This window comes from Somniosus microcephalus, chromosome 7, assembly GCF_052327205.1.
Source record: "Somniosus microcephalus isolate GS21.2 chromosome 7, FLI_Smic_1.0, whole genome shotgun sequence".
In the NCBI taxonomy this organism is placed as follows: Eukaryota; Metazoa; Chordata; class Chondrichthyes; order Squaliformes; family Somniosidae; genus Somniosus; species Somniosus microcephalus.
In genome coordinates this window covers 64,223,375-64,243,630 of record NC_140993.1, presented here as the reverse complement: position 1 = coordinate 64,243,630, position 20,256 = coordinate 64,223,375, and the positions used below count along the sequence as shown (strand labels likewise).

The 20,256-nt window shown below is 46.4% G+C and overlaps 1 pseudogene; it reads left to right on the top strand.

Moving 5' to 3' along the window:
* Positions 1-1,825: 1,825 nt before the first annotated feature.
* The window catches only part of LOC147114667 (chymotrypsin-like elastase family member 2A), a 55,062-nt pseudogene continuing 36,631 nt past the window's right edge, over positions 1,826-20,256 (top strand).

Here is a 20,256-nt window from a genome sequence, read left to right as displayed (position 1 = left end):
ACCCCCACATCGTGCCGTGGTACTGCAGGCCTTCCTCCCCTTATTAAAGGGGAGGGGCCTGGTGCAGCATGTCCTGGCGTCCAGCTGGGCCACCAGGGATCGGGAGTGCCGGCAAGCGAGCCCGGCACTCAAGAGGAGTGCTGGGCTCACGGAGAGCAGCCGGCACCCCGCGGGGGGCTTCACGGGGGCCGGGGACAGCAACGGGGGCAGGTGCTGGCAGACGGAGAGCAACAAAAATGGCCCCCTGCCACGTCCCCTTTAATTAGTGCCGCCCCGGCCACAGGTAGGCCCCCCTGACCCATGTCTGGCGGTAAGTGCCACGCAATATTACAGCCGGGGCGCGAGCGGGGCGCTGCACACGGTGATGATGTCATCGCTGGCGGTGCAGCGCCGCTAATGGTTAGCGCCGCCGCTAACCTCCTGCTAAATTTCATGGGAGGCGTTAGCGGTGCCGCGCCCAGGCGTTAGTTGATTTGCGCCCCGTTAGCGCCCTCTTAGGGTGCTAACAGGAGGTGCAAATCAATTGAATTTAGCCCCCCATCTCTTTTAGGTGTTGGTTGAGGCCTAAATGTTGGCCATGACACTCGGAGAACTCCCTCGCTCTTCTTTGAATAGTGTGTGAGATCTTTTATATCTACCTGGGAAGACAGATAGGGCCTCGTTTTAATGTCTCATCAGAAAGATGGTACCTCAGACAGTGCAGCACTCCCTCAGTACTGCACTGGAATGTCAGCCTAGATTATGTATTCAAGTCTCTGGAGTCTGAGTCAGAACTGAGACTGCTGTCACTGAGCCAAGGCTCATTTTAGGGTAAAGCTTCAGCAGTTGCCAGCATATTCTCTTTAAGACTGTTGGCTTCCAATCACATATCCGTACCATAACTAAGACCGCCTATTTCCACCTCCGTAACATCGCCTGCCTATGCCCCTGCATCAGCTCATCTGCCGCTGAAACCCTCAAGCATGCCTTTGTTACCTCTAGACTTGACTATTCTAACACACTCCTGGTTGGCCTCCCATGTTCTACCCTACGTAAACTTGAGGTCATCCAAAATTCGGCCGTCTGTGTCGAAACTCGTACCAAGTCCCATTCACCCATCACCGCTGTGCTCGTTGACCTACACTGGCTCCCGGTTAAGCAACACATCAATTTTAAAATTCTCATCCTTGTTTTCAAATCCCTCCATGGCCTCACCCCTCCCTATCTCTGTAATCTCCTCCAGTCCCACAACCCCCCGAGATATCTGCACTCCTCTAATTCGGCCCTCTTAAGCATCCCTGATTTTAATCGTTCAACCATTGATGGCCGTGCCTTCAGCTGCTTAGGCCCTAAGCTCTGGAAATCCCTCACTCAACCTCTCCACCTCTCTACCCCTTTTTCCTCCTTTACGATGCTCCTTAAAACCATCTCTTTGACCAAGCTTCTACCCTAATTTCTCCTTATGTGACTTGGTGTCAAATTTTGTTTTATAACACTCCTGTGATGTGCCTTGGGACGTTTTACTACGTTAAAGGTGCTGTATAAATACAAGTTGTTGTTATTGTTTAAAATACATATTAGGTATTTGAGCAACTCCACAGCAACATCCAAAACATGTTGAAAAACTCCCACGCTCTTGTTTTCTTTCTTTATCTCATTCTTTTTAAAGTACATGGGTAATGAACACATCTTGTACTAATAACTTGACCACACAGTTGCAATGGCAATAAAATATTTTTAAAACTATAATTTTTCATTCTTCAAAGCAATTAGTTGTCAGATCACATATGCAACTCATTTCTAAATAATCAAGCCTTTTTGCATTAGTATCACTTCAAGTCCAACAATGTGGTACGTGCTGACTCTGGCCCTTCTTGTTAAATACAATGTATCGTGACTTTGTTGTTTAGAATTCTGAGAAAGCTGGCTTATTATGAGTTTAGGAAGCAATACCATTCAATGGGAAAAAGACAGGGGCTGCGATTTTCCCTACCTTGGCAGGTCCGAGGCGGGCGATGTTGGTGGCAGGTCTTGGTCCTGCTGTTGGCTCCATCCAGGCCTCCGACACGACTTTCCCCTGATTGGGCTTGTTAAGCCCGCCCAGAGAGTTTTCCAACCAATTGAAGGAAGCGGGTCTGATGACGTAATTTATGACGCGTCATCAGTCAGTTTCCTTAAAGAGACCATGCGCAAATTTACTTTGACATTTGTGCTGTCAGTGTTCTACAGCATTGAGGTGCTGCAAACACTGACAGTGACTGCAAAAAGGCACAGGGCTGCACCCAGGCTCTCCATGATGCCCTCCATATGCTTATGGAGAGAGTCACAGCACTCAGGGAGGTTCTCTTCCCTTCCGATTGGCAGAAGACACCGCCCCAGGAGACCAACACAGCCTAGTTGCACATTGCACAGGAGGGCACAAGCAGGGATGTGGTCAGGAGGACCAGGCTGCAGTGGCGCAAACCTTTCAATGATCTCAGTAGATCACAAAACGTTTCTACAAAGCCACACTCAACCTCATCCTGCTGTGCCACTCATCACCTCCCCATCACTCTGCCTTCCCTACCCTACTCCTGCACATCTTTACTCACACCAACTTACCTTGCATCTCCACCTATCCCTCTTTATCGACATTATCACTTCCCCATCTCAGTAACCACCCCTCACACTCACCCTCATCCTAGTCCAATCATACTAACCATCTTCCGCCAGAAGTGCCGAGTGGATGATCCATATCAGCCTCCTCCTGAGGTCCCCACCACCACAGAAGCCAGTCTTCAGCCAATTCGATTCACTCCACGTGATATCAAGAAATGGCTCAGCACACTGGATACAGCAAAGGCTATGGGCCCTGACAACATCCCGGCTATCGTGCTGAAGACTTGTGCTCCAGAACTAGCCGCGCCTCTAGCCAAGCTGTTCTAGTACAGCTACAACACTGACATCTATCCGACAATGTGGAAAACTGCCCAGGTATGTCCTGTCCACACAAATAAGGACAAATCCAACCCGGCCAATTACCACCCCATCAGTCTACTTTCAATCATCAGCAAAGTGATGGAAGGTGTCAGCGACAGTGCTATCAAGCGGCACTTACTCACCAATAGTCTGCTCACTGATGCCCAGTTTGGGTTCCGCCAAGACCACTTGGCTCCCAACCTCATTACAGCCTTGGTCCAAACATGGACAAAGGAGCTGAATTCCAGAGGTGAGGTGAGGGTGACTGCCCTTGACATCAAGGCAGCATTTGACTGAGTGTGGCATCAAGGAGCCCTAATATAACTGAAGTCAATGGGAATCTAGGGGAAAACTCTCCACTGGCTGGAGTCATACCTAGCACAAAGGAAGATGGTTGTGGTAATTGAAGGTTAATCATCGCAGCCCCAGGACATCGCTGCAGGAGTTCCTCAGGACAGTGTCCTAGGCCCAACCATCTTCGGCTGCTTCATCAATGACCTTCCCTCCAACACAAGGTCAGAAATGGGGATGTTCACTGATAACTGCACAGTGTTCAGTGCCATTCACAACTCCTCAGATAATGAAGCAGTCCATGCCCGCATGTAACTAGACCTGGACGACGTTCAGGCTTGGGCTGATAAGTGGCAGGTAACATTCGCGCCACAGCGGTGCAAGGCAATGACTATCTCCAACAATGGTGTGGAGATGCCGGAGTTGGACTGGGGTGGACAAATGTAAGAAGTCACACAACACCAGGTTATAGTCCAACAGCTTTATTTGGAATCACAAGCTTTCGGAGCGCTGCTCCTTCGTCAGGTGAAGTGGAGAAATGCATAATGACACAGCTTATATAGTCAGAGAATCATGTCAGATGTTTACAGGTAATGTTTCCAACTGCCATTTATCACACTTCGACAGAGAGATAATCACAGCAATCAAAGGTGTGAATGGTGTCCAAACAGGTCAGTCAGGAAAACATTACATCAAAGAACAATGAGGTGGGGTCACAAGGGGTCAAATATTGCAGATGCTGGGGTCTGTATGAAAAACAAAAAAACAGACAAAAAACATTTTTTTTGCTGGAAATCACAGCAGGTCCGGCTGCATCTGTGTAGAGATGCGGCCGGACCTGCTGTGATTTCCAGCAAAAAAAATGTTTTTTGTCTTTTTTTGTTTTTCATACAGACCCCAGCATCTGCAATATTTGACCCCTTGTGACCCCACCTCATTGTTCTTTGATGTAATGTTTTCCTAACTGACCTGTTTGGACACCGTTTCACACCTTTGATTGCTGTGATTGTCTCCCTGCCGAGGTGTGATAAATGGCAGTTGGAAACATTACCTGTAAACATCTGACATAATTCTCTGACTATATAAGCTGTGTCTTTATGCATTTCTCCACTTCACCTGACGAAGGAGCAGCGCTCCGAATGCTTGTGATTCCAAATAAAGCTGTTGGACTATAACCTGGTGTTGTGTGACTTCTTACATTTATCTCCAACAAGCAAGAGTCTAAATATCGCCACATAAATACTGTGGCAACAAGGGCAGGTCAGCGGCTAGGTACAGTATTCTGTGGTGAGTGTCTCACCTCCTGACTCCCCAAAGCCTTTCTACCATCTACAAGGCACAAGTAATGAGTGTGATAGAATACTCTCCACTTGCCTGGATGAGTGCAGCTCCAACAACACTCAAGAATCTCGACACCATCCAGGACAAAGCAGCCCGCTTGATTGGCACCCCCTCTACCACCTTAAACATTCACTCCCTCCACCACTGGCGTACCATGGCTGCAGTGTGTACCATCTACAAGATGCACTGCAGCAACTCGCCAAGGCTTCTTCGGCAGCACCTCCCAAACCCGCGACCTCTTCCACCTAGAAGGACAAGGGCAGCAGACACATGGGAACACCACCACCCCAAGTTCCCCTCCAAGTCACACATCATGCTGACTTGGAAGTATATCGCCGATCCTTCATCGTCGCTGGGTCAAAATCCTGGAACTCCCTACCTAACAGCACTGTGGGAGTACCTTCACCACACAGACTGCAGCGGTTCAAGGAGGCGGCTCACCACCACTTTCTCAAGGGCAATTAGTGTTGGGCAATAAATGCTGGCCTTGCCAGCGACGCCACATCCCATAAAAATGAATTTAAAAAAAACAACACACAGGGGTAGGCACTTGTGTGTTTTCGCCAATGTTCAGGTGAAGTTTCTGTTAATATGCTGTGAAACATTGAAATCTTTATTTTCAACATTTTGCTTTCTTGGACAGATTTGTGTGCACCTTTGGAAGTGGCTTAGTGGGTTGCAGTGAATGGTGAGACATAACGGTAGCCCCCGCAATGGTGATGAGTGTGAAAGGAATGGCTTGGGCATTGTAGGGATGCTTTATGTTGTTGGTGTGGGGTGGTGTCAACCTGCTGTCAATCATTTAAAATTCCACAGCTGACCCGCCACCAATTGGGTCCGCTGAGCGTCGGCAAAATCACGGCCAGAGTGTGTTCTCTGTTCTTTGTGAATCCCCCACTTCCTTTGCCCCCCCCCCCCGCCTCCCCCTCTCACCATTGGCAGCCGTGTCTTCAGCTGTCTAGGCCCTAAGCTCTGGAATTCCCTCCCTAAACATCTCTACCGTAAAATAAAGCACCGCGAGCCAGATGAAACTGTTTCACGAGCCATATGTTTTGAGACCCCTGACTTAGATCATGGCTGTTCTGTACCTCAACTCCATTTACCCGCCTTAGCTCCATATCCTTTGATACCCTTAGAAAACTCTATCAATCTCAGTCTTGAAAATTTAAATTGAATCCCAGCGTCCACAGCCTTTTGGGGGAGAGTACCAGATTTCAATTACCCTATGTGTGAAAAAGTGCATCCTGATTTCACTTCTAAAGGGGTGAGCCCTAATTTTAAGATGTGTTCCTTTTGTTCTGGATTCCCCCACCAGAGGAAATAGTTTCTCTGTATCTAGCCTATCAAATACTTTTATCATTTTAAATACTTTGATAATAAGCAGAGAAACTTCAGCAAATGATTTTCTTTGCACCCAATAAACCACTCTCTTTTACAAATTCAAATCAACTCGATCTGACTCAATTCATGGAATGAATAGAACAAGAAATGATCAACTCTGTTTTCTAATTAATTGTATTTTCCAAACAAGGAGCAATTTCTGCAGCTCCAGTCCAACATGACAAAACTCTACATGAAAGGGTTCTAGGTGGAGAGGAGGCAGTTCCTCACAGCTGGCCTTGGCAGGTAGGTAAACGCGTGAGTGTGTGTGTGTGATGCAGTCTCAATTCTTGCTCATCGTAGTCATACTGGAGGTTATTTAAACTTTGGGTGAAAGTGTAAAATGGGCGATATTGGATTGGCCGCCCGTCTGATTTTCCTTTCCATTTAAATCAGTTAGTCAGATCGGGGTGGGAAAGGCAAGTCCCCGGCTTCTTTTTAACTGCCTCCTCCCCCCCGCCGCACCTGGTTTCTGCGAAGTGGGGGGAGTTAAAATCGAGGTCAAGGGATGCATATGTCCCAGACACATTGCAGGAGAGCAACAAGGCTGATCTAATTTGATAGGTCTTTCAAAGGGCCAGCACAGGCACAATGGGCCAAATGGCCTCCTTCTGTGCTGTACGATTCTATGATCCTATGATCTCTGGTGTCGGTAGGATGAGCAATGAAGAATAAGTAAGCTATGATCTTCAGCCTTGGAAGGAGACATATCAGAGATGACCACGCATATAAGATACTTAATGGAATAAAGTAAATATAGTGGGCACGTTGGTGTCACCAACTAAAAAATGTAAAAAGTTCTTTACAGACGTGGGGCTCAACAAGGTGGCAAGATGGGCTCGCAGGAGTTCGAGAGGCCATGGGGGGGATTGTTGGATCCGTGGTTCAGTGGATATGCTATTATTAAATAATCACACGGATGCTGTACATTAACAAATAACAGGTCTTTACTGGAGGAGGGTAGTCTCTAGACTGGGGCTACAGAGGCATCCGCAAAGCTTATATACCGGTGTGGTCACTGCCGGTACTACAGTATACAGGAGCTGTAAAAGTAGTTCTGACTTAAAGGCACATACACTACAATTCCTCCCCTTTTAGATTAGTAATACCCCTAATATTCAAATAACAATTAACATTTCAACATGTACATTAAACAGCAAAAGTCCATTTATAGGTTCAGTCTTTGGGGCGGCTTCCTGACCCTTTCGGGATAGTGCCTTTCCAGAGGTTCTTGTTCTTGGTGCAGAGGCGATTCTGACCCCTTTTCATCGGGTAGTTCATCGGGTTCCACTGCTACTGGGTCTGAAGTAGATGCTACCGGTATGTCGGGTTCATCCCCAGGTACTCGAGACATGGGGTTGACGCGTTCCTGTGACGCTAAGATCTGATCGACATGGCGTCTCACAATGTTCTCCCCAACATCCACTGTGTACATTAATGGCCCCTGCCTTGTACATATCGTTCCGGGTTGCCACTTCTCTGTTCGATAGTCACGGGCCAAGACTGGTTGCCCTACATTGAAGCTCCTTGTTGGCTTCTCATTGATGTGCTGGAATTGTTTGTCCTCAACATTTCTTCGCACATTTGGTCTGAGCAAGTCCAGACGAGATCTCAACCTTCGGTTAAAGAACATCATGGCCGGGGTCTGGTTGGTAACTGCATGTGTCGCGTTTCGGTAGGCTAATAAGAAATTGTCCATCTTATGCTGTAGTGGAATTTCATCGTCGCACATGGCCTTTATCGCCTTCTTAAAGGTTTGTGCGAACCTCTCAGCCAATACATTTGTGGCTGGATGATACGGGGCGGATGTGTAATGCCTTACCCCATTCCTTTTCATGAATTTTTGGAACTCGTCGGACACAAACTGTGGTCCATTATCAGAGCAAATCTGCTCTGGCAAACCGCTTCTGGCAAATATGGTCCGTAGGACTGCAATCGTTTTCTCTGTAGTGGTTGAAGACATTTTTACCACCTCAGGCCACTTTGAATGAGCATCCACTGCTATTAAGAACATTGAGTCCATGAATGGACCAGCGAAATCAATATGCACCCGTTGCCATGGAGAGGAGGGCCACTCCCATGGGTGTAGAGGGGCATGTGGTGGTGCATTTTGGACCTTCTGGCATCCTAAGCAGCTCTTAGTTAGGTCTTTGATTTGTTGATCGAGTCCCGGCCACCACACATAAGCCCTAGCAAGGCTTTTCATTTTCACTCCCCCCAGATGACCTTCATGTAGCTCATTTAGCACTCTCTCCCTTAACTTGGGTGGAATCACCACTCTGGATCCACACATCACTGTCTCCTGGCATACTGACAGCTGTTCTCTTCTGGATGAGAATGCTGGCAATAGTGAGTCGCCATGTGTTGGCCATCCCCTCACCGTCAATTCATATACCCATGACAGCGTCGGGTCATTGCGGGTCTCCTTCTCTATATCCGCGTTTGTTACTGGCAATCGTTCAATTATTGACGAATAAAATATCTCGATAGGGTCCACTGCTGGTGCTTCCTCCACAGTAGGCAGTGCCAGGCGCGATAGCCCATCAGCGTTCCCATGCTGTTTCGTGCCTTTATATTCTATTTCATATTGATTCGCCCCTCGAAACAGGGACCATCTTTGTAACCGCTGTGCAGTCATCACTGGAACGCCCTTCTTAGGATTAAAGATGGAGACAAGTGGTTGGTGGTCAGTCAGCAAGGTGAACTTCTGCCCATGCAGATAGTGGTTGAATTTTTTTACTCCCCATACTAGGCTGAGGGCCTCCCTGTCAATCTGGGCGTAGTTGCGCTTGGCTGAGGTTAGTGACCGAGACGCAAAGGCTACTGGCCTCTCCAACCTGTCTGGGAATTTGTGCGACAGCACCGCTCCAATACCGTAGGGTGATGCATCACATGCCAAACGAATTGGTAGTGCTGGGTTGAAATGGGCCAACACCTCTTTTGATGTGATCAATTCTTTACACTTCTGGAAAGCTCGTCTACGTTCGTCATCCCACTTCCATGGTACCCCTGTTTGCAGTAGGGTGTTCAGCGGGTGTAATACCATAGACAAATTTGGTAAGAACTTGTGGTAGTAGTTTACCAGCCCGAGGAACGACCTCAGTTGTGACACATTTTCCGGTGCTGGAGCCTTGACTACTGCCTCAATCTTGTCAGGGGACTTATGTAACCCCTCTTCATCGATGACGTGGCCACAATACGAGATCTGTTTCTGGAAAAACTCGCACTTGTGGCGATTAGCTCGTAGCCCATACTCCTTTAATCTTGTGAGCACCTTCTCCAAGTTGGCGAGGTGATGACCGTCATTTTCGCCCGTGACCAAGATGTCGTCCAAATAACACTGGGTCACTGGAATGCCTTGCAGGACCTGATCCATCGCCCTTTGCCAGATAGCCGGAGCCGAGGCTACTCCAAACACCAGCCGGTTGTATTGATAGAGACCTTTATGAGTGTTGATCGTAAGTTAATGTTTCGAAGCTTCTTCTACCTCCATTTGCAAGTACGCCTGGGCTAGATCAATTTTGGTGAAGCGTTTACCTCCAGATAGCGAGGCGAAAATATCCTCAATTCGTGGAAGCGGATATTGCACCATGTGAAGGACTGGGTTCACTGTCACCTTAAAATCCCCACAGATGCGAACCTTCTTTGGTTCCCCAGGCGTATTACTCAACGACCTCTTCATTACAGGAATGATGGGTGTAGCCCACTCGCTCCAGTCCACTTTGGACAGTACTCCTGAACGTTCCAACCCTTCCAGCTCTGCTTCAACAGCTGGTCTGATCGCATAAGGCACTGCTCTGGCCTTCAGAAACTTTGGGCTTGCATTTTCCTCTATTTTAATTGTTGCTGTTATTCCTTTTAGTGTTCCTAGTCCCTCCTGGAACACTTCTTTTGCATCAGTTAGCATTTTTGACAGTCGTCCAGGTGTGACGTCGTCATCCTTTTTGGCCTCAACCTTCAGTGCCTGTATGGAATGCCAATCTAATTGTATCTTCCGGATCCATTCATGTCCTAGCAGTGGTGGTCCTCCATTTGGCAATACATATATATCCATTTTAGGTATTTCCTGGCCTTTATATGACACTTTCACCCTTATTTTTCCTTTGGGGTAGACTTTTTGCCCCGTATACGTCTTCAAGACAATCTCTGTAGCTTTCAAGGGTATGTGTGAAAATAGCCGCTTGTAGTCTCTTTGATTTATGACTGTTAGAGCTGACCCTGTGTCCAATTCCATTTCCACTTGGACTCCGTCTATCTTGAGTGTAACCCAGATAGTCTGGTGATCCTCCATTTCGGTTACCTTATGTAGTTTCAGACAACCCAGCTCCTTGCTTCCGGAGTCTGTGTCACTTTTCTGTTCGTCTGAACCACTGTCCATCACCTGGTGTACCTTTTTGTACTTCTCCTGTGGAGATTTCTTACTGTTGGTTTTCTTCCCAGACCTGCAGACTCTTGCTATGTGTCCTGCTTTCCCACACTGTCTGCACACTTTGTCCTTGAACCAACAATCTTTCTGGTCATGTGTTCTTCTGCCGCAGCGATAGCACTTCCCTGTTCCATAGGACATTTCATTGGTGCCATATTCTTGCGGTCTCCATTGTATTTCTGCAGTGCCCCTTGTGGCTGCTTCGTGTGATACTGCCATACTGAAAGCTTTGTCCAGCGTAAGGTCCTTTTCTGATAGAAGCCGTTTCTGGGTTCCTTCACTTTGTAGCCCACACACAAACTTGTCCCTTAACGTGTCTGCTAGTCCCACTCCTAACTGGCAGTGTTTCGATAGCTTGTGCATTTCCGTTAGGTACTCAGCATTGCTTTCGTCTTTGTGTTGGTTCCTTTTATGGAACTTAAATCGTTCTGCTATCAGCAGCAGTGTGGGGTTTAAGTGGTCCTGTAGGATTTCTACTATGCTTTCAAAATTCTTGTTTACCGGCTTCTCTGGGGTTATTAGATTTCGCAGTAACCCATAAGTTTTTGCACCCATGGAATTTAACAGAACCAGTGCTTTATTAGCATCTGGCACTTCACTCGCCCTGCAGTACACCTCAATACGTTCCACATATGTTGCCCAATCTTCGACTTCATTGTCGAACGTAGAGATACTGCCACTCTTCGGCATCCTTGGGTGTGCGTTAACTATAACAAATGGCGCCTCCCGCGCTTCCCCTTCTTCTCCGCTGGCACAAAATGGCATCTCCCGCGCTTTCCTTCCTTCCCGCGCTCGCCCGTCTTCTCCGCTGCGGCTTCTAAAAATGGCGTCTCCCGCGCTCTTCCTTCTTCTCCGCGGCTCAATGGCGTCTCCCGCGCTCTCCCTTCTTCTCCGCGGCTCAATGGCGCCTCCCGCACTCTTCCTTCTTCTCCGCGGCTCAATGACGTCTCCCCTTTCTTCGCCCCGCGGACCCTGTTCAGCCCGTGAGCACTGGCTGTGCTCTGCGCGTTCTTCTTTTTATATTTTTCGACGCCGCTCAGTCTAGAACCCGGCTGTTTCTTACCCTCTCTCTCTCCGGTTTGTTTTATTTTCCTCGACGCCGCTCGGTGTTCAACCCCCGGCTGCGCCCTGCGCTCTTCACCCTCTGTCTTACCCCATCAACGCTGCTCGGCTCTCTCTCCGCCGTTGGTCGGCTCCAGTCGCTGCTGCTCGGGAAGGGTCTGCGCTGGACCTGTCGTCGGTCTCTTACTGCTCGTTGTGGCTGGGGGACCAAGCCCGGCTCTCCACAGCCTCCCCTGCGAAGTTGGATCTCTGCCTGACTGCTGGGCGGTTGCTCGTGGTCGACGCCCGTGTTCCTGGCCTCGACTATTTTTTTTTTTATGTTGCAGGTAGATTCGAATCGACACTCGTCGCCACTGTTGGATCCGTGGTTCAGTGGATATGCTATTATTAAATAATCACACGGATGCTGTACATTAACAAATAACAGGTCTTTACTGGAGGAGGGTAGTCTCTAGACTGGGGGTACAGAGGCATGCGCAAAGCTTATATGCCGGTGTGGTCACTGCCGGTACTACAGTATACAGGAGCTGTAAAAGTAGTTCTGACTTAAAGGCACATACACTACAGGGATGACTGAAGGTGGCGGGGCTGCACTCTCGTAATTGTTAACAGTGTGAACAGCCGATTGAAGCTGTCTGACGCCTCCATCAGAAGTGGATCAAATGGGGCAAAGCATCATCTTGCGACCTGTGATTGCATTCTGCAATAAAGACAGAAGGCAGCTATTGCAAATTTCCCACCAACTAAAAGTTTAAGCAACTTTCATTAATTTTAAATCATTTTAACTGAAACTGAAATTTTAACTTAAGTAAATTACTTAGCCTTTTAAAAACATCACAGTCGAACTGAAATTTAACTGAATTGAAGTTTGGGACTGGTCACATAAGAACATAAGAAAAAGGAGCCATTTGGCCCCTGGAGCCTGCTCCGCCATTCAATAAGATCATGGCTGATCTGATCTTGGCATCAACTTTACTTTCCCGCCCGCTCCCCATAACCCTTGACTCCGCTGTAGCTCAAATATCTGTCTATTTCCACCTTGAATATATTCAATGACTCCGCCTCCACAGCTCTCTGGGGGAGAGAATTACAAAGATTCACGACCCTCCGTTTTAAATGGGCGACCCCTTATTCTGAAACTATGCCCCCTAGTTCCCATGAGGGGAAACATCCTCCCTGCGTCTACCCTGTCAAGCCCCCTCAGAATCTTATATGTTTCAATAAGATCACCTCTCATTCTTCTAAACTCCAATGAATATAGGCCCAACCTGCTCAACCTTTCTTCATAAAAGACAACCCCTTCATCTCAGGAATTACCAAGTGAACCTTCTCTGAACTGCCTCCAATGCAAGTATATTCCTCCTTAAATAAAGAGACCAAAACTGCACGCAGTACTCCAGGTGTGGCCTCAGTTGTAGCAAGACTTCCCTATTTTTATACTCCATCCCCTTTGCAATAAGGGCCAACATGCCATTTGCCTTCCTAATTACTTGCTGTACCTGCATGCTAACTTTTTGTGTTTCATGTATGAGGACCCCCAGATCCCTCTGTACCACAGCATTTTGTAGTCTCTCTCCATTTAAATAATAATTTGCTTTTTTATTCTTCCTCCCAAAGTGGATAACCTCACATTTCCACACATTATACTCCATCTGCCAAATTTTTGCCTACTCACTTAACCTATCTATATCCCTTTGCAGACTGTTTGTGTCCTCCTCATAACTTGCTTTCCCACCTATCTTTGTATCATCAGCAAATTTGGCTACATTACACTCGGTCGCTTAATCAAAGTCATTAATATAGATTATAAATAGTTGAGGCCCCAGCACTGATCCCTGTGGCACCCCACTAGTTACAGTTTGCCAACCTGAAAATGACCCATTTATCCCGACTCTCTGTTTTCTGTTAGTTAGCCAATCTTCTATCCATGCTAATATATTATCTCCAACCCTGTGAGCTCTTAGCTTGTGCAGTAACCTTTTATGTGGCACTTTATCAAATGCCTTCTGGAAATCCAAATACACTACATCTACTGGTTCCCCTTTATTCACCCTGCTCGTTACATCCTCAAAGAATTCTAGTAAATTTCTCAGACACGATTCCCTTTAATAAAACCATGTTGACTCTGCTTGATTGTATTATGATTTTCTAAATGTTCTGCTATTACTTCCTTAATAATGGATTCCAGCATTTTCCCAATGACAGATGTTAGGCTGACCCTTGGTCACACCCTGGGTCCTTGGATAATCTGGGCATGTTTAGTCAGATATGTCAAATCAATTCAAAAATATTTTACTTTAACATTTGTCTTTCAGTAATGCCTTGGGAGATCAACTAATGCTTTTAAAAATCTGGGTAGAAATTGGGTGCAATGAGACCTAATTTCGAGGACCAATGTCCTGCACCCCAAGGCTGCTTGAAAAATATCCGATCCAAAATTGGGTTGGACCATTTTTCAAGCATCCTTGGCAGTCGCCTAAAACAGGCGTTAGGTCCCTGACATATGTAAATGAGGGGCCTAACGTTTGTTCTAAGCCCCTGTGCTGAAATTGGTCTGCAATAAGCAGGTCAGGAATTGGACCTGACCCACAAAGGATTCTTCAGTGGCCACTACAGCCTAAGCAGCAGCCACCAATGAAAGGTGATTTTTTTTAACATATTTAATTTAAAAAAACGTTCTTGTGGAGCCAGAAGGAGCAGGAACGCTCCTCCCGGTTCCATAGCCCTCCTGAGGGCATCTGCTGACCCGTGATCACCCCCACCCCATCTACACTTATTTGAGGGCCAGTGTTGGCGAGGCAGGCAGCCCACCTTCACCCCAAAATCGGGCGCCGACAAATTTCTACGCTAGTGTGTCAAAGATTTTTTTTGCACGCATTAAATTCTTAAGACACAAGTAATTGAATATCCTCTTTTCCTCGCCACGTCCAAATTGTCTAGCAGCCTGTATTTACAGAATTTACATAAGTGTAGTCACTGTTGTAATGTGGGAAACGCAGCAGCCAATTTGCGCACAGCAAGGTCCCACAAACAGCAATGTGATGATGACCAGATAATCTGTTTTAGTGATGTTGATTAACGGATAAATACTGTCCAGGACACCGGGGAGAACTCCCCTGCTCCTCTTCAAAATAGTGCCATGGGATCTTTTGACTTTGCTGTGTGCAAATTGGCTGCTACATTTTCTTACTTTATAATTGTGACTACGCTTCAAAAATTATTCGTTGGCGGTGAAGCACTTGGGAAGTCCTGATGAATAGAAGCTAAGTGACTTGGTTCTTTTATTGTTATTTCCACAGATTGCTTTGCAGTATACTTACTCTAATGCAGGAGGCTGGGGCAATACATAAGAAGTAGGAGCAGGAGTAGACCATTCAGCCCTTCGAGCCTGCTCCGCCATTCAATAAGATCATGGCTGATCTTCTACCTCAACTCCACTTGCCTGCTCTATCCCCATATCCCTTGATTCCCTTAATATCCAAAAATCTATCGATCTCTGTCTTGAATATACTCAACGACTGAGCCTCCGCAGCCCTCGGGGGTAGAGAATTCCAAAGATTCACCCCACTCTGAGTGAAGAAATTTCTCCTCATCTCAGTCCTAAATGGCCGACCCCTTATTCTGAGGCTGTGACCCCTGGTTCTAGTCTCCCCAGCCAGGTGAAACATCCTCCCTGCATCTACCCTGTCAATCCCTGTAAGAATTTTGTATGTTTCAATGAGATCACCTCTCATTCTTCTAAATGCCAGAGAATATAAGAACATAAGAAATAGGAGCAGGAGTAGGCCAATCGGCCCCTCGAGCCTGCTCCATCATTCAATAAGATCATGGCTGATCTGATCCTAACCTCAAATCTTCTATCACTCTCCATCCACCCGAACCCATGTGATCTCCCGGGAGAGGCGAAAAACCAGATAAAAAACCCAATGGCCAATTTGGGAGAAAAAATCTGGAAATTCCTCTCCGGGTGGGAGGGTATGCTGTGAGGAGGATGTCGTGAAACTCCAGCACGATTTGGACAGGTTGGGTGATTGGGCAGAAACATGGCAAATGCACTATAATGTGGATAAATGTGAGGTTATCCACTTTGGTGGCAAAAACAGGAAGGCAGATTATTATTTGAATGGTAATAGATTGGGAGAAGGGGAAGTGCAAAGAGACCTGGGTGTTCTTGTACACCAGTCGCTGAAGGTAAGCATGCAGGTGCAGCAGGCGGTTAAGAAGGCAAATGGTATGTTGGCCTTCGTAGCAAGAGGGTTCGAGTACAAGAACAAGGATGTCTTGCTGCAGTTGTACAGGGCCTTGGTGAGACCACACCTTGAGTATTGTGTGCAGTTTTGGTCGCCTTACCTGAGGAAGGACGTTCTTGCCATGGAAGGAGTGCAGCGAAGATTCACCAGGCTGATACCTGGGATGGCAGGAATGACGTATGAGGAGAGATTGTGTCGATTGGGCTTATACTCACTGGAGTTTAGAAGATTGAGAGGGGATCTCATCGAAACCTATAAAATTCTGTCAGGCCTGGACAGACTAGATGCAGGAAGGATGTTTCTGATGGCCGGGGAGTCCAGAACCAGGGGTCATAGTCTAAGGATAAGGGGTAAGCCATTTAGGACTGAAATGAGGAGGAATTTCTTCACCCAGAGAGTGGTGAACCTGTGGAATTCTCTGCCACAGAGGGCGGTGGAGGCCAGTTCATTAAGTATATTCAAGAAAGAGTTGGATATATTTCTTAAGGCTAAATGGATCAAGGGATATGGGGAGAAGGCAGGGACCGGGTACTGAATTTGGATGATCAGCCATGATCTCATTGAATGGCGGAGCAGGCTCGAAGGGCCGAATGGCCTACTCCGGCTCCTATCTTCTATGTTTCTATGTTTCTATGACCCATCTAGGCGATCGAAACTCGTCCAGGAGATCACTCTGTCCCTATATTTTCTACAGTACTTACCTTCTGTAAAGGCGATCTCCACCCCAGCCAGGAACAGGAATAAAACCATCTCCTGAAATCTAACAGAATTAGAACACAAGAAGTAGGAGCAGAACCAGGCGACATGGCCCCTGGGCCCACTCCACTACCCACAGGGCCATGACCATTCCGAACCTAGACTCATGTCCAATTTCCTGCCCGCTGCCCGTAACCCTTAATTCCCTTTACTTCTAGGAAACTATCTATTTCTGTTTTAAATTTATTTAATGATGTAGCTTCCACAACTTTCTGGGGCAGCAAATTCCACAAACCTACCACCCTCTGAGTGAAGAAGTTTCTCCTCATCTCAGTTTTGAAAGAGCAGCCCCTTATTCTAAGATTATGCCCCCTAGTTCTAGTTTCACCCATCATTGGGAACACCCTCACCGCATCCACCCGATCAAGCCCCTTCACAATCTTATATGTTTCAATACGATCACCTCTCATTCTTCTGAACTCCAATGAGTAGAGTCCCAATCTACTCAACCTCTCCTCATATGACCACCCCCTCATCCCCGGGATTAACCGAGTGAACCTTCTTTGTACTGACTCGAGAGCAAGTATGTCTTTTCGTAAGTATGAACACCAAAACTGTATGCAGTATTCCAGGTGCGGTCTCACCAATACCTTGTACAACTGCAGCAATACCTCCCTGTTTTTATATTCTATCCCCCTAGCAATAAAAGCCAACATTCCATTGGCCTTCTTGATCACTTGCTGTACCTGCACACTAACTTTTTGAGTTTCATGCACCAGGACCCCCAGATCCCTTTGTACTACAGTACTTTCCAGTTTCTTGCCATTAAGATAATAACTTGCTCTATGATTTTTCCTGCCAAAGTGCATAACCTCACACTTTCCAGTATTGTATTCCATCTGCCAAATCTCTGCCGACTTATTTAGTCTGTCTATGTCCCTTTGCAGGTTTTTTATGTCCTCCTCACTCACTACTTTCCCTCCCATCTTTGTATCATCTGCAAACTTTGATATGTTACACTCGGTCCCCTCCTCCAAATCGTTAATATAGATTGTAAAGAGTTGGGGACCCAGTACTGACCCCTGCGGAACACCACCAGTTACTGATTGCCAGTCTGAGAACGAACCATTTATCCGAACTCTCTGCTTTCTGTTAGAGAGCCAATCCTCCACCCACGCCAGAATATTACCCCCAATCCCGTGATTTTTTATCTTGAGCAATAATCTTTTGTGTGGCACCTTGTCAAATGCCTTTTGGAAGTCTAAATACACTACGTCCACTGGTTCCCCTTTATCCACCCTGTATGGTACCTCCTCAAAGAACTCAAGCAAATTTGTCAAACATGACTTCCCCTTCATGAAACCATGCTGAGTTTGTCCTATTAAATTATGTTTATCCAAATGTCCCGTTACTGTCTCCTTAATAATGGACTCTATCATTTTACCAACCACAGATGTTAGGCTAACAGGTCTATAGTTTCCAGCCTTCTGCCTACTACCCTTTTTAAATAAGGGTGTTACATTAGCAGTTTTCCAATCTGCCGGGACCTTTGTTGAGTCCAGGGAGTTTTGGAAAATTATTACCAATGCATCCACAATCCCTAAAGCCGCTTCCCTCAAGACCCTAGGCTATAAGCCATCAGGTCCAGGGGATTTATCCGCCTTGAGTCCCATTATTTTACCAAGTACCACTTCCTTCGTGATTTTAATCGTATTTAGCTCCTCCCCCCTAGAGCCCCCTGTTTGTCCAGTGTTGGGATATTCTTAGTGTCCTCTACCGTAAAGACTGATACAAAATATTTGTTCAGCGTTTTTGCCATCTCCATGTTTCCCACCATTAATTTCCCGGTCTCATCCTCTAAGGGACCAACATTTACTTTAGCCACCCTTTTCCTTTTTATGTAGATTTAGAAACTTTTGCTATCTGTTTTTATATTTTTTGCTAATTTACTTTCATAATCTATCTTCCCTTTCTTAATCAATCTTTTAGTTATTTTTTGCTGTCTTTTAAAGACTTCCCAATCTTCTATCCCCCCACTAGATTTGGCTACCCTATATGCCCTTGTTTTTAGTCGGATACTATCCTTAATTACTTTACTTAGCCACGGATGGCTATCTTTTCTTTTACACCCTTTTCTCCTCAGTGGAATATATATTTTTTGGAAGTTGTAAAATAACTCCTTAAATGTACACCACTGATCATGCATCATCTTACCCTTCAATCTATTTTCCCAGTCCACTCTAATCAATTCCGCTCTCATACCTTCATAGTCTCCTTTATTCAAGCTCAGCACGCTTGTTTGAGATCCAACCTTCTCACCCTCTAATTGAATATGGAATTCAACCATGTTATGGTCACTCATTCCAAGGGGATCCTTTACTAGGACATTTTTAATTAATCCTGTCTCATTACACATGACCAAATCTAAGGTTGCTTGCCCCCTGGTTGGTTCAGTTACATACTGCTCAAGAAACCCATCCCAATACACTCAATGAACTCATCCTCAAGACTGCTCTGCCCAATTTGATTTGTCCAGTTAATATGATAGTTAAAATCCCCCATAATTATAGCTGTTCCCTTATTACAAGCCTCAACTATTTCCTGATTAATTAATACTCCGTCCAACAGAGTTGCAACTGTTCGGAGGCCTATAGACTACGCCTACTCGTGTTTTTTCCCCTTATTATTCCTTATCTCCACCCAAACTGTTTCACTATCCTGCTCCTTTGACCCAATATCATTTCTCTGTATTATAGTGATTCCTTCCTTTATTAACATAGCCACCCCACCTCCCCTCCCTTCCTGCCTGTCCTTCCTGATTGTTAAATAACCTGGTATGTTTAATTCCCAGTCATGGTCACCCTGCAGCCATGTTTCTGTAATGGCCACAAGATCATACCCATATGTAGTTATTTGTGCCGTTAACTCATTGATTTTGTTACGAATGCTACGTGCATTCAGATAAAGAACTTTCAAATATGTTTTGTGACACTTAGTTCCTGTTTTTTCCCCTTTTAGTACTTTACTTTTTACTCCATACCTTCTGTCCCTTCTTGACACGTTCTGTTTTTTAATTCCCCCACTGCTACCTAAGTCTATGACCTTGTCCGTTGTCATTTCTATTATTTGCTCTCTGGAAACCTCTCCACCACTAATTAGTTTAAACCCTCTCTACAGCCCTAGTTATATGATTCGCCAGGACTCTAGTCCCAGCACTGGCCAAGTGGAGTCCGTCCCAACGGAACAGCTCCCTCCTGTCCCAGTACTGGTGCCAGTGTCCCAAGAAGCAAAACCCATTTCTCCCACACCAGTCTTTGAGCCACGCATTTAACTCTTTAATTTTATTTATCCTAGCCAAATTCACTCGTGGCTCAGGTAATAACCCAGAGATTATTACCCTTGAGGTTCTGTTTTTTAATTTGACCCCTAGCTGCTCATACTTCTTTAACAGAACTGTCTTCTTTGTCCTATCTACGTCGTTTGTACCAACATGGACCACGACAACTGGATCCTCCCCCTCCCACTCCAAGTTTCTTTCCAGCCCAGAAGAGATGTCCTTAACCCTGGCACCGGGCAGGCAACACAGCCTTCGGGACTCCCGCTCTTGACTGCAGAGAACCCTATCTATCCCCCTAATGATACTATCCCCTACCACTACAACATTTCTTTTTACTCCCTCCACTTGAATGGCCCCCTGTACCACGGTGCTGTGGCCAGGTTGCTCATCCTCCCTGCAGGCCCCGCTCCCACCCTCACAGGGAGTAAGAACCTCGATCCTGCTTGACAAGAGCAAGGGCTGCGGCTCCTTCAACATTACCTCCTGGATCCCTGTACCTGCCTCACTCGTAGTCACACCGTCCTGTTCCTGACCAC